This window comes from Heterocephalus glaber, unplaced genomic scaffold, assembly GCF_053883595.1.
Source record: "Heterocephalus glaber isolate CG9 unplaced genomic scaffold, H.glaber_assembly_v1.0 deba00001097, whole genome shotgun sequence".
Lineage (NCBI taxonomy): Eukaryota > Metazoa > Chordata > Mammalia > Rodentia > Bathyergidae > Heterocephalus > Heterocephalus glaber.
In genome coordinates, this window is record NW_028258191.1 from 2,677,136 (window position 1) to 2,689,403 (window position 12,268).

General features: G+C 37.6%; 1 pseudogene; it reads left to right on the forward strand.

Moving 5' to 3' along the window:
• Positions 1-366: 366 nt before the first annotated feature.
• Positions 367-1,019, forward strand: LOC110346759 (F-actin-capping protein subunit alpha-1 pseudogene; annotated as a pseudogene).
• The last annotated feature ends 11,249 nt before the right edge of the window (positions 1,020-12,268 follow it).

The window sequence follows — 12,268 nt, forward strand, 5'->3', positions numbered from 1 at the left end:
GTAAATTATCATATTTCTCTATATATGTGAATATTTAATATATGTGAATATTTAGTGAATGTTTACTATATACCAGGCACTTATAACTGGTAAACTTTGCCTGAATACTTGTGTAGTCATCACGAGACTTACTTGTTTGTCCTTTTGGATATTTCATTATACTTTTTAAAAGTGTTAATATCTTCTCCCTATCAGGTAAGATCATGTCTTTTTCTCCTCGTAACTTAAATTATACAGATAATTTCATATGAAAAAGTAGACTATCCAGCAGGTAATAAATCAGTCATTGTGTTTTCTAACATCAAAACTTCTCTTCTCCCTTCCTAGGTCTGCACATTCAAAATAGAAAAGCAAGAGCAGCCCAAGATGGCGGACTTGGAGGATCAGGTGTCGGACGAGGAGAAGGTACACATAGCTGCTAAATTCATCACTCATGCACCTCCAGGGGAATTTAATGAAGTATTCAATGATGTCCGGCTACTACTTAACAATGACAATCTCCTCAGGGAAGGGGCAGCTCACGCATTTTCCCGGTATAACATGGATCAGTTCACACCTGTGAAGATAGAAGGATATGAAGATCAGGTATATGCTAAAGCTATAGATGGGCAACAGACTATTATTGCGTGTATTGAAAGCTACCAGTTCCAGCCTAAAAATTCTGGAATGGCCACTGGAGATCAGAGTGGAAGTTCACCATCACTCCATCTACAGCTCAGGTAGTTGGAGTGCTCAAGATCCAGGTTCACTATTATGAAGATAGTAATGTTCAATTGGTTAGTCATAAAGATGTGCAAGATTCAATAAATGTTTTGAATGAAGTCCAAACTGCGAAGGAGTTTATTAAAATCATAGAGAATGCAGAAAATGAGTAATAGACAGCGATTAGTGAAAACTCTCAAACAATATTAGACACTACATTCAAGGCCTTGCGCTGGCAGCTTCCAGTTACCTGCACCAAAATCGACTGGAACAAGATACTCAGTTACAAGATTGGCAAAGAAAGGCAGAATGCTTAAAGGCTGACTGTAGGATTCTTCAGTATATGGAAAGAAAATGATTTAACACATGGTCATATGATAAACAAGTGATTTATAAACAAAAGTGATATTTTGCTAGGGCTTTCAAACTTAACAGATTTTCTAGCTTCATGGAATACTGTTGAACCTATAGCATTGTCTTGACCTTGTGTTCTCTGCCTTGTAATTTTCTGTTATTGCTATATCTACTTGTAATTTTTTTTCTTCTGCTATGTTTTATGTTGGAAAGAGAGATGTATCTTGGAGTCATTTTACTATTTAGAAATTTTTCCTAGCCATGAAGTCCTGTTACTGTTGAGATAATATGTTCAGTACATTTTTACCCCTATGCTTCGAGGCACTTCTGATACTTCAGTGGTTTTTACTGATCCAGCAGCTAAAGAGGCTGCTGTGCTACAAACCAGTTAAATAGAAGATACATTCATTCTTCCCTCTGACTGCTTTGATCATCATTTGGAGCATCTCATAACTGTTATTTTTTAAAACTTTGCATTGGGACCTTTCAGGTCCATTTGGTAGGGCCAAAATAAGCGTTCTGGAAATTCCATGATAGCCAGCTTTTCTGGGGGAACTTGTTTTTAAATCCAAAGACTTGAACCACATTGCCTGCACATGAACATGTTTGCTTTTTTGGAGAGGAGGGGGTTATCTCGTGGTCTTCCCTATTGTAGGTATTGACACCTGCATTTTTAGAAGAATTTTACTCATTTACATTTTTTTTCTGTTTTGTTTTTTTGTTTGTTTGTTTGTTTTTCTAGAACTGCTGACATACTGTGGATGTAGTTAAACTTGAAAAATGCAGTGTTGAAGGAATCACAGATATCTTGTCCTTTAATACTTTGTGGCAGGATTGTACTATAAGCAAATGAGTCAAACAGCTCTATAAATCACAAAGCTAAAATCAAACCAAAGTGAAAAGTGTAACTTTGAGGCAGTACCTCTCTACTGTGAATACTAGAGTTTTCTAAATAGGATGTAAAATTTGGTCCAAATTACTCTTCCTTGGTCCTGCCTACTGAGAACTCAAAAGTAACTGTGATATGGAAACCCTTCCCAGGTGTAGTGGCAGGTAAATGTGTGATCTCAGAACACACAGGTGACAGAGGTACAATAGGACAGCTGATAATGGTGGATTCATTTACATTGTTTACACTTCTATGACCAGGCCCTGAAGGGAGGTCCGTTTTTTAAAAAAACAAGTAGTGTCTTCCTACCTGTCTCCAGATACATGTTAAAAAGGAAGGCTGTTTGTGCTTCAGCTTTGTTTTGCTCAGTAATAACAGTCAGTCAAGAGCTTGTTTCTAAGTGAAAGCTGCGTTAGCATTTTTTGTTTATTTCAAATAAAATATATTTGTATTATCTGTCATTCATACTATCCATCCACCACACCACACTATCTTCTGTATCAGGCAGTCCAGTAGAAATATACCTGTTTTGTTCTTAAAAAAACCCCCAAAACAGGAAAGCAGTGTGTCTGGTTTTATTCTTTCATGCATTGACTCTCATACTTTTCCTTGCACCTCAACTATGTTGGTTAAATGTACAAGTCAACTTGGTGGCCCAGACATTTAGCCAAACATGACTGTGGATGTTTCTGTGAAAGTATCTTCAGATATGATTAGCATTTAAATCACTAGACTTTAAGGCATGTTGCTCCCCATAACATGGTGAATCATATCCAATCTGTTAAAACTCTTAAGAGAACAAAAACTAACCCATGCCCCCCCACACCCTCCCAGCCCGCCACCTCTGGAATTCTGTCAGCAAACTGTTTTTTGGAGGACTCAAATTCCAAGGCTTCCCTGTGTCTTCAGCCTGCCAGCCTACCCTGCAGATTTTGGACTTGCCAGCCACTGTGATCATGTGAGCCAAATCCTTAATATAAATGACCATCTCTGTCCATCTGTCTATCTGTCTCCCTGTATGCCCACCTGTGTCTCTAAATATACACATATTAGATTTTTTATTTTTCTCTCAAGAGCCTTAACTAATACAAGCAACCATGTTGCTGGCTAGTTCTGACCCTTTGAAACCCAAACAATGGCAGAGAAGAAGGTACAAAATAAGGAACAAAAAGGTTTTCCTGGAATATCCCTCTGTGCTTGAAAAACTTTGACAAAGTGACCATTTCTTTCTCTTTTTTTTTGGTACCAGGGATTGAACTCGGGACCTTGTGCTTGCGACGCAGGCAGCGGAACCACTGAGCTAAATCCCCAGCCCAAAGTGAACATTTCTTTGTGGAACATTTTCTTGATTCTTCCAAATTCAGAGGCTGGGTGGACCTTTTCTCTGGAACAACTGATGCATCTCTGTGTTGGGTGATTGTGCGTGATTCCTCTAACAAAGGTGATGGGCCCCTCCAACTTTAGCTGCTGGGGCTAACTACCATTCTCTGCCAGCTCCACCTAACAGTACTAGTACCAGATAACTTTCCCTCTCCTGAGTACTCAAGAACACCTTCTCATCCTTTGCCCTCAAAAGCACAGGTTCTGCAGGCTGCCCTTAAGCCAGAAGCACTCCCTTTTCTCTGCTACCCAGGCACTGAGCTCATCCTTATTTTTTCAGTTCTCCTGGCTACCGAATTAGAAGAAAGATCCTCTTCTTCAATATCTCCACTCCCAAACACAATATTCAGGTCTCAATGTGGTCCCACTGAAGTTCTTTCTCACTTGAAAGCTAAAAAACACTGGGTTAAGTGATAATGGGACCACACAACACATCTATCCATCCACTCCAAGGGGAATTTTAGGTACTTAGAACAGCCATGGCCTTTGTCTCTTTCTAAATAAATCTCTTTATAAAAGGATCCTCTCTTTTTCCTCTCTTTATATTTTTATAGTTCTTAAGAGTTGAGGAGTTCTAGAGTTTCATCACTGAATTACTAGTTTCCTTTGTAATTTCTCAACTTCACTTGATATCCACATATATCTCACAGATATCTCAATACAAACAGACATGAGGAGTCGCAATTGAATTTTTTGTTACTCACTGTCTTAAGAATTAAAGAATTGTTTCACTGCATTCCTGGAACAAGCCCACGAGGAGATATATTATCTCCTTTTTGCAGATGAGAGAACTAAGACAGACACACTAAATGGCTCGACCAGGTTCACCTGGTTAGTATGTGAGCCAAGCTGCAAACCTAAAAGGTCTGATTCTTATTCACAGCCTTAACCACTGTACTACAATGCTAATCACTGCATATTTACTTGGCAGTATTTTAAAATGTAACTATATGCACTGATCAGCAAGTTTACAATTTAATTAATTCTTAAGAGAAAAAGAGATACATATTTCTAACATTCAGAAATCAATTAGGGCTTCATAATACCTTAACATAGGGTATCTGTTGAACACCTACTGGGAAGTCGGGGCTGTGATTGATTTGGAAAGCACTGAAAAAAGCACAAATTTGAGATATTAAGCTTATATTGTGGAATAGAAGAGGGAGGAATGACTCTACTTGGATCTCAGCCATTTTATTTCTTTTATTACAGTAAGCTAATTTATGAAGGTGGTCACACATGGAAAGGTGGCATAGGAAGTCATGTTACGTTCCATGACTTTAAGAAGTTGCAAGACTTTTCCCCAAAGACAATAGTCTATTCTGCTTTTGGATGGTTAATGTCCCCACAGCCAGAAATTCTCTGTTTTAAGATTCTTTGTACATTAAAATATAATGATTTGAAGAGTTAATACGACTGCAGGTCTTTTTCTCCTTCCTCTGTAAGTATTCATGAGCTTCCTTGCAGGTGCTGAGAAGGAAAAGAAACGTTTAAAATAAAATGGAGAGGAGAGAATGATTTTAACAAAACTGATCAGCTTCATAAGCCAAATCTGCCCACTTAGTAATTTTCCTGATATAAAGATAAGCTGTTGCCTAGCTTGGCAGGCTGTGGACCACTGACAGGAATGCTGGGAGGTAGGGGGATTCCTGAGGGATCCACAACAGTAGTTTCAGTCACAGTTATTGCAGGGAGGAAGAACTGATTGCTCTGAAAGAACAGGAAAAAATAAGACACATAAGGAGCTTTTTAGATTAAGCATAAAAAAGCGTTTAAAATTTCTTTATGAAATGAAATAATGGAGATCTTCAATTTACCTCTGGTGCCAGAGAACCAGAACATCGACATTCTCATTGCTGTAGTGGGGATCCAAGATCAAGGGACAGAAAGAAGAAATTTGAAGAAGAAATTTTAGAGAGTGGAAAAATTCTTGGTTCTAAGATATTAGATCCTGAAAATAGAGGAGTAAGGAATTCTGAACAAACGACTAGACAGCAATGTCTGATTTTCCATTTTAGGTTGTCTCATTGGCAACACCTTTCTGTCACTGCCAGATCTGGAATCTAAGTCTCACTCATGTACAGTAGTGTGTAGTTGGTAACAGTTTATCAAATGGGGAGCCACTTGGGCTCATGTTTGCTGTGATGGGTGCAAATGGAAGAAAGTCAACCAAAGATATGGAGTGAGAGAGAGAATGGAGTCAGAAGGACAAAGCTTCCTTCTTAGCAATATTCAGGGACATAATGAGAGTAGCCATGACCTATAGATACCTAGAAAGCGGATATGGAAATTGCTTTTGGCTACCAAAGGAAAGAATGACTGTGGGAGACAAAAACGTACCACTATTTAAAAGTGTATACAAATGCAATTTCACCTAAAAACTATATGCACCCTATAATATAAATACTATATATTTTTTCTTAGGCAATTTTGACCGCTATGCAGAACACTCATGTAAGAGAGTACAACAATTTTTTTTCTTAAATTCTTTTATTGGTACATTTTAGGTATGCAATACATTTACATTTATCATTGGGTGCATGTACCTGTAAATGATGTATCTTGATTTTTATTTTTCCCCATTACCTGTGGGCCATTCAACCCCTGCACCCTTCCCTGTTTACATAGACTTTGTTTCCATTTTTTTCCGTTCTCATAAGTTTTCATTTCCCTTCATTCCTTTCCCCTTTCCCTTCCACTTTCCCTACCCCTTTGGACCTTTTCTTCCTATTTCAAATTATCAATTATTCATTTTAATTGTTTTAATCCTTATTTACACTTTCAGTTTCTCACACTAGAGAAACTATTTAGTATTTACACATGTGTGTCCTATTTATTTCCCTTAAGAGTATGGCCTCAATATGCATCCATTTAGCTATAAATGTCTATAGTTTCTCATTCTTTATGGCTGAGTAGTACTCTATTTTATATACATAAAAAACCCACATCTTCTTTATCCAGTTTCCAGTTGATGGGCACTTGGGCTGTTTCCAAGCTTTTGCTATTACAAACTGTGCTGCTATAAACATGGGTGCACATATATCACTGTGGTATGATTCTTTTAATTCTTTTGGGAATATACCCAGCAGGGGAATAGCTGGGTCAAATAGGACCTCTAGTCCTAGTTCTTTGAGGTATCTCCATACTGACTTCCACAGTGGTTGCACCAGTCTACACTCCCACCAACAATGCAGAAGGGTTCCTTTCTCCCCATATCTCCACCAGCATTTGTTATTGGTTGATTTCTTGATAGGAGTCATTCTTTCTGGGGTGAGGTGGAATCTCAGTGTTGTTTTCATCTGGATCTCTTGAAAGACCAGTGATGTTCAAAATTTTTTCATATTTTTATTTGCTGCTTTTACTTCTTTGAGAAATGTCTGTTCATTGCAGATGCCCATTTTTGAATTGGGTCTTTGAATTTTGGAGTCTAATTTTTTTTCAGTTCTTTATATATTCTATATAGAAGCCCTTTGTCTGCGGTACAGCTGCTAAAAATTATTTCCCACATTGTAGGTTGCCTCTTTGCTCTATTGGTAGTTTCTCCTGCAGTGCAGAAGCTTTTTATTAAGATGATATCCCAGTTGTTGATTCTTTGTGCTAGTTCCTGTGCTACTGAGGTTTTGTTCATGAAGTCTTTTCCTATGCCAATGTCTTTAAGAGTTCTACCTAGCATATCTTCCAGGAAGTTTAGTGTTTCTGTTTTAATATTTAGATTTTTAATCATCTTTGATCTTAGTTTAATGCATGGTGAGAGATATCAGTCTAGTTTTAATCTTTGGCAGGTTGGAATCCAGTTTTTCCAACACCATTTATCAAATAGGCTATCTTTCCTCCAATGAGGGTGGTTGGCTCCTTTATCAAAGATGAGGTGGAAGAGTATGTCTGGAGCTGTTTCTGAATCTTCTAATCTATTCCACTGATCCTCAGGTCTGTTTCTTCACAAGTACCATGTTGTTTTTACCACAGTAGCTTTGTAGTATGGTTTCAAGTTGGGGATTGTGATACCCCCGTCATGTCTCTGTTGCTTAGAAATGCTTTAGCTATTCTAGGCCTCTTCTGGTTCCAAACGAATTTTTGGATTATATTCTCTAGTTCTGTGAAGTAAATTGTTGGAATTTTAGTCGGGATTGCAATAAATCTATATAGTAGTTTTGGAAGTATGGATATTTTCACTATATTGGTTCTTCCTATCCATGAGCAAGGAATGTCTTTCCACTTTCTTATATCCTCTTCGAACTCTTTTTTCAGAGTGCTGTAGTTTTTAGTGTAAGGGTTCTTTCTTCCTTTATTAGATTGATTCCTAGATATTTCATTTTTTCAGATGCTAATGTAAAAGGAATTGTTTCCATAATTACTCTCTCAGTGAGTCTGTTATTTGTGTATAAGAAGGCTATTTTTTTTTTAAGTGTTGAGCTTGTATCCAGCTACTCTACTGAATCTGTCAATTAAGTCTAGACATCTTTAGGCTGAGTTTTTTGGGTCTTCTATGTAAAGTATCATATCGTCAGCAAATAATGACAGATTAAATTCTTCTTTTCCTATCTTTATTCCTTTTATTTCTTTCTCTTTTCTAATTGCTGTGGCTAATGTTTCCAGAACTGTATTGAACAGGAGTGGTGATAGTGGGCATCCTTGTCTTGTTCCTGATTTTAGCATGAAAGTTTTCAGTTTTTGACCATTTACTATGATGTTGGCTGTTGGTTTTACATAGATCGCCTTAATCAGGTTGAGATAAAGACCTTCTGTTCCAATTTTCTGTAGGGTTTTTATCATGAATGGGTGTTGGATTTTGTTGAATGCTTTTTCTGCATCTGTTGAGATGATCATATGGTTTTTGTCCTTGGCTGTCTTAATATAGTGTATTACATTTATTGATTTACATATGTTGAGCCATTCCTGCATCCCTGGAATAAATCCAACTTGGTCAGGGTATATGATCTTATTGATGACCCTCTATACTCTGTTTGCCAGTATCTTGTTGATGATTTTTGCATCTATGTTCATTAGGGAGATTGGCTTGTAGTTCTCTTTTTGGGTTGGGTCTTTCCCTGGTTTTGGAATCCAAGAAACACCTGCTTCCAGGAATAAATTTAAAAGTATTGCTTCCCTTTCAATTTCCTTGATGAGTTTAAAGAACAATGGCAATAGTTCTTCTTTAAATGTCTTGTAGAATTCAGCAGTGAAGCCATCCGGACCTGGGATTTTCTTTTTGGTAAATTTTTTATTACATTTTCAATTTCACTCATTGTAATTGGGGTGTTTAGAGTTTCTATATCTTTTTCATTTAACTTTGGCAATTCATATATATCTAGGAATTTGTCCATTTCTTCTGTGCTTTCCATTTTATTAGAGTACAGGTTCTGGAAGTAGGTATTGATGATTCTCTGGATTTCTGCTGGGTCTGTTGTGACTTCACTTTTTTTGTTCTTAATTGCATAGAGTCAAGCCTTTTCTTTCCTTTTTCAATAAGGTTGGCTAAAGTTTTATTGATTTTATTTATTCTTTCAAAAAACTAACTCTTTGATTCATTGCTTTCTTTGTATTATTCTCTTAGTCTCCATTGCATTGATTTCTGCTCTGATATTTATAGTTTCCTCTCTTGTATGAGCTTTGTGTTTGTTATCATCTTCTTTTTCTAGGAGCTTGAGGTTCTGCATTAGGTTATCTGAATTCTCTCTGTTTTCCTAATATGCATATTCACTGCTATGAATTTCCCACATAGAACTGCTTTCATTGAGTCCCATAGATTCCTCTATGTTGTACTGGCATTGTCATTTACTTGTAGAAACTGTCTAATTTCTTATGTAATTTCCTCTGTGATCTATTGATTGTTCTGGAGGGTTTTACTCAATTTTCATGTGTTTGTGGGGGTTTTGAGTTTTCTTATGTTATTGATCTCCAATTTTATTGCACTATGGTCTGATAATATACAGGGGGTAACTTCAATTCTTTTTCATTTACTTAGACATGTCCTATGAGCTAGCATGTGGTCTATTTTGGAGAATGACCTGTGTGCAGTTGAAAAGAATGTGTATTCTGATTTTGTGAGGTGACACACTCTGTAAACATCTACTAAGTCCATTTGTTCAATAGCTTGGTTCAGTTCTAGAATTTCATTGTTGAATTTTTGTCTAGATGATCTGTCTATTTGTGATAGTGGGGTATGAGGTCCCCCACTACAATTGTATTAGTACTTATTTGGTTGTTCATGTCCATTAATATTTGTTTTGTATAGTTGAGGGCATTCATATTTGGTGCATACATATTTAGGATTGTCATCTCTTCCACTTGGATTGTTCCCTTCACAAGGATGTAGTGACCATCTTTGTCTCTCTTAATTAGTTTTGGTTTGAAATCTACTTTGTCTGCAAATAAGATTGGTATCCTTGCTTTTTTCTGGGTTTCCTGTGGCATGGAGAACTGTTTTCCATCCTTTTTCTTTCAGTCTATGAATTTCTTTTTGAGTTAGGTGTGTTCCTTGTATACATCATATTGTTGGATTTTGCTTCTTAATCCATTCTGCCAGTCTATTTCTTTTGATTGCTGAATTGAGGCCAATAACATTGATGCGTATAATTGATAGATGTACATTTATCCTTGTCATGATGTTTTACTGTTGTTGGGTCTTTTATTTCTTTTTTTCCCCCCTTTACCTTTAGTTTCTTATCTTGCCTAGTGGCTTCCCTCTGTTGGGCCTCATGGAGTTGTGACTTTGACTCTCTTTTTCTAGTATATATTTGAAAGGATATATATATATATATATATATTATATATATATATATATATATTTCTTGGATATATTTTCTAGGAAAATTTGAAAAGAGTAGAAAAAAATAAAAATTAAAAATAAGAGCAAAAAATACTAATAATAATTTTGAAAATAACAAATAAAAGATAAAAATGAAGGGCTCCCTTCAGGGTAGTCTCAGCTGTCACAGTAGACAACGTGGCAGCAGTGTGCAGATATAAGTCAATGAGTCTCAGCAAGCCAGTCACAGGCCTGTGAATTTCAGGCAGATTTCTGGCTACAAACCTCAAGTTGAGTTTCCCTTCCTCTTGCAGGGTTGAACTCTGCAAGGCTCTAGTGCAGGTTCCAGCTGCCCTTACCCTGAAGATAGTGCAGGTTCCGATGGGAGGTGGTGATCCCTCCAACTTATCAAGTACAGTGGTCTGGTGTGCCTTTATTGCAGAGATTCTCTTCCCTTTTCCAGTGGGCTTCAGTTTTCATCAAGTAGCCTGAGAGAGGTCCTCTTTCTTTTGTTCACTTCTGCAGCTCAGGACAATGGCCTTTATGCTCCCCTGCCTCTGTAGTTGGAACTAGGTAGTGGCACAGCCAGGAGGTCTGAGGAGGGGTGGGGCGGGGGTGGTATAGGGTGGGGTGTTGCAGTTGCCTGTGTGCTACCCAAGCTGCTTTCCAGTGGGCTTGTGGAGGGGTCCTCACCATCTAGTTGGTCACAGGTGCACATGGCAAGCCGGATGGTGTGGGGCTCCAGAAGGTCAGGGACCTCTTAGCCCACACACCTGAGCTGCTTGCTGGTGGCCATGCCTAGGGGTCCTCCGAGTGAAACAATTATTGATGTTCAAGAGGAATATTCTTCCTAGGCATGGTGGCACATGCCTGGAATCCCAGCACTCTAGAAGGCTGAGACAGGAGGATTATCAATTTGAGCCCAGCTTGTGCAACTTAGTGACATAGACAGATTCTGTCTCAAAATAAAGGCATTAAAATGGGAAGGAGGCAGCTGGGGATTAACTCAGTGCAAAGGCCTTGAGCTCTGTTTCTAATACTGAAAAAAGAAAAAAGGAACATTCTTTAAAAAGATGCAAAGGCAAATCTGAAAAATCTCTTTGGAATTTCTAACTCACTTCTGAGAAGTCTATGTGCAAAAAACTGGATTTTAAATCCACTGGAAGATGTACTTTCCCATAGACAGGATGGCTTCTCCCCCACTGACTTGCCATAATCAGGCATCCTCTCAGTACATGCCTTATTAGTACCATGTTATTTTGGTTCTCCCACATGCTCAGACCTTGACAGTTTAAAAATGCTAGAGACAAGAAAAATATTAATCCACTTCTCTTGTTTTTTTTATCATTCTCATTTTAATTATAGTGCATCATTTTTGTATGTAAGTAAGGTGTTTAGCCAGAATTCTCATTGATTAACTTTCCCCTTCATTACAACTAACCCATCAAGGTCAGGATCCCTGAGGAAGTAGCTGAGAGAACATATAGTGCACACATGTGCCAAATTATTCTCCAGGCTGAGAAATTAACTAAAAATGAGTAATATGCTCTCAATTTAAACCTGGCAGGGGGGAATTGTACTTTCACCCCCAAATTGGAATCAGATTCCCTCCACTGGGACACTTCCAGCTTTTGGCATAGCCAATGAATGAGGCAAGCTTGATTCCTCAAGGTGTAATAACAAAGCTAGGCTCATGTTACAGCTCCATGGGGCTTTTTGGGAAAAGCAGAGATGAAGATAAAGCTAGTGGGAGAACCCTGGATCTTGCTTTTATCACCACATAAATGAACATCAACAGAGCCTTAAATAAAGGCAGCACAATCCATTCTTAATGCTTAGTTTTCACGATTAACATACTCATTATGCATCTACAGTTAGGCTTGGACACTTGGTGAGCACATTTCATTTCTCAAGGAGAAATTCCTTTTCTGTAAGATTAAATGTATCTATAGCAAAGCATATTTGGCTCTAGATTTTTCTTTTCATTCCAAGGTATAATTTCTCTGGCCTTCAATCACTTTATTACTAGAGAGATGAGACAAAAGAGGAAGAGAAAATGAATACAAAATTTATCAGTGATTGGGTCACTTAACACATTTTAAAAGTGCATCAATACATTTTAAGAATATAATTCATTTAAGTAAAATCTGAAGCTTATTAAAGAGATTAAATTTTGTTGGTGTTCTTATACGACT